Source organism: Macrosteles quadrilineatus, unplaced genomic scaffold (genome assembly GCF_028750875.1).
Source record: "Macrosteles quadrilineatus isolate MER2022 unplaced genomic scaffold, UCM_ALF_1.0 Scaffold_29__1_contigs__length_1510060, whole genome shotgun sequence".
In the NCBI taxonomy this organism is placed as follows: Eukaryota; Metazoa; Arthropoda; class Insecta; order Hemiptera; family Cicadellidae; genus Macrosteles; species Macrosteles quadrilineatus.
This window is the reverse complement of record NW_026542622.1, coordinates 475,438-479,178: the sequence shown is the minus strand read 5'-3', so window position 1 is coordinate 479,178 and position 3,741 is coordinate 475,438.

Below are 3,741 nucleotides of genomic sequence, written 5' to 3'. Positions count from 1 at the left end.
TTAAAATGTAACATTTTATCATGTTAAAATGCAACATGTTAAAATGTAACATATTAAAATGTAACATTTTAAAATAAAAAACATGTTAAAATGTAACATTTTATCATGTTAAAATGAAACATGTAAAATGTAACATTTTATCATGTTAAAATGCAACATGTTAAAATGTAACATTTTATCTTGTTAAAATGCAACATGTTTAAATGTAACATATTAAAATGTAACATGTTAAAATGTAAAATTTTATGATGTAAAATGAAAAATGTTAAAATGTAACATTTTATCATGTTTAAATGAAACATGTAAAAATGTAACATTTTTAAATGTAACATTTTATCATGTTAAAATGAAACATGTTAAAATGTAACATTTTATCATGTTAAAATGCAACATGTTAAAATGTAACATTTTATCATGTTAAAATGCAACATGTTAAAATGTAACATTTTATCATGTTAAAATGCAACATGTTAAAATGTAACATATTAAAATCTAACATTTTAAAATGAAACATGTTAAAATGTAACATTTTATCATGTTAAAATGAAACATGTAAAATGTAAAATGAAACATGTTAAAATATAAGATTTTATCATGTTAAAATGAAACATGTTAAAATGTAACATTTTATCATGTTAAAATGAAACATGTTAAAATGTAACATTTTATCATGTTAAAATGAAACATGTTTAAATGTAACATTTTATCATGTTAAAATGAAACATGTTAAAATGTAACATTTTATCATGTTAAAATGCAACATGTTAAAATGTAACATTTTATCATGTTAAAATGCAACATGTTAAAATGTATCATATTAAAATGTAACATGTTAAAATGTAACATTTTATGATGTTAAAATGAAACATGTTAAAATGTAACATTTTATCATGTTACAATGAAAAATGTTAAAATGTAACATTTTATCATGTTAAAATGCAACATGTTAAAATGTAACATATTAAAATGTAACATTTTAAAATGAAACATGTTAAAATGTAACATTTTATCATGTTAAAATGAAACATGTAAAATGTAACATTTTATCATGTTAAAATGCAACATGTCAAAATGCAACATGTTAAAATGTAACATTTTATCATGTTAAAATGCAACATGTTAAAATGTAACATTTTATCATGTTAAAATGCAACATGTTTAAATGTAACATATTAAAATGTAACATTTTATCATGTTTAAATGAAACATGTAAAAATGTAACATTTTATCATGTTAAAATGAAACATGTTAAAATGTAACATTTTATCATGTTAAAATATAACATGTTAAAATGTAACATTTTATCATGTTAAAATGCAACATGTTATAATGTAACATATTAAAATGTATCATGTTAAAATGTAACATTTTATCATGTTAAAATGAAACATGTTAAAATGTAAGATTTTATCATGTTAAAATGAAACATGTTAAAATGTAACATTTTATCATGTTAAAATGAAACATGTTAAAATGTAACATTTTATGATGTTAAAATGAAACATGTTAAAATGTAACATTTTATCATGTTAAAATGAAACATGTTAAAATGTAACATTTTATCATGTTAAAATGCAACATGTTAAAATGTAACATATTAAAATGTAACATTTTAAAATAAAAAACATGTTAAAATGTAACATTTTATCATGTTAAAATGAAACATGTAAAATGTAACATTTTATCATGTTAAAATGCAACATGTTAAAATGTAACATTTTATCATGTTAAAATGCAACATGTTAAAATGTAACATTTTATCTTGTTAAAATGCAACATGTTTAAATGTAACATATTAAAATGTAACATGTTAAAATGTAAAATTTTATGATGTAAAATGAAAAATGTTAAAATGTAACATTTTATCATGTTTAAATGAAACATGTAAAAATGTAACATTTTTAAATGTAACATTTTATCATGTTAAAATGAAACATGTTAAAATGTAACATTTTATCATGTTAAAATGCAACATGTTAAAATGTAACATTTTATCATGTTAAAATGCAACATGTTAAAATGTAACATTTTATCATGTTAAAATGCAACATGTTAAAATGTAACATATTAAAATCTAACATTTTAAAATGAAACATGTTAAAATGTAACATTTTATCATGTTAAAATGAAACATGTAAAATGTAAAATGAAACATGTTAAAATATAAGATTTTATCATGTTAAAATGAAACATGTTAAAATGTAACATTTTATCATGTTAAAATGAAACATGTTAAAATGTAACATTTTATCATGTTAAAATGAAACATGTTAAAATGTAACATTTTATCATGTTAAAATGAAACATGTTAAAATGTAACATTTTATCATGTTAAAATGCAACATGTTAAAATGTAACATTTTATCATGTTAAAATGCAACATGTTAAAATGTATCATATTAAAATGTAACATGTTAAAATGTAACATTTTATGATGTTAAAATGAAACATGTTAAAATGTAACATTTTATCATGTTACAATGAAAAATGTTAAAATGTAACATTTTATCATGTTAAAATGCAACATGTTAAAATGTAACATATTAAAATGTAACATTTTAAAATGAAACATGTTAAAATGTAACATTTTATCATGTTAAAATGAAACATGTAAAATGTAACATTTTATCATGTTAAAATGCAACATGTCAAAATGCAACATGTTAAAATGTAACATTTTATCATGTTAAAATGCAACATGTTAAAATGTAACATTTTATCATGTTAAAATGCAACATGTTTAAATGTAACATATTAAAATGTAACATTTTATCATGTTTAAATGAAACATGTAAAAATGTAACATTTTTAAATGTAACATTTTATCATGTTAAAATGAAACATGTTAAAATGTAACATTTTATCATATTAAAATGCAACATGTTAAAATGTAACATTTTATCATGTTAAAATGCAACATGTTAAAATGTAACATTTTATCATGTTAAAATGCAACATGTTAAAATGTAACATTTTATCATGTTTAAATGCAACATGTTAAAATGTAACATATTAAAATGTAACATGTTAAAATGTAACATTTTTTAATGTAACATTTTTAAATGAAACATGTTAAAATGTAACATTTTATTATGTTAAAATAAAACATGTTAAAATGTAACATTTTATCATGTTAAAATGAAACATGTTAAAATGTAACATTTTATCATGTTAAAATGAAACATGTTAAAATGTAACATTTTATCATGTTAAAATGCAACATGTTAAAATGTAACATTTTATCATGTTAAAATGAAACATGTTAAAATGTAACATTTTATCATGTTAAAATGCAACATGTTAAAATGTAACATTTTATCATGTTAAAATGCAACATGTTAAAATGTAACATGTTAAAATGAAACATGTTAAAATGTAACATTTTATCATGTTAAAATGAAACGTTAAAATGTAACATTTTATCATGTTAAAATAAAACATGTTAAAATGTAACATTTTATCATGTTAAAATGAAACATGTTAAAATGTAACATTTTATCATGTTAAAATGCAACAACATGTTAAAATGTAACATTTTATCATGTTAAAATGCAACATGTTAAAATGTAACATAATAAAATGTAACATGTTAAAATGTAACATTTTATCATGTTAAAATGAAACATGTTAAAATGTAAGATTTTATCATGTTAAAATGAAACATGTTAAAATGAAACATGTTAAAATGTAACATTTTATCATGTTAAAATGAAACATGTTAAAATGTAACATTTTATGATG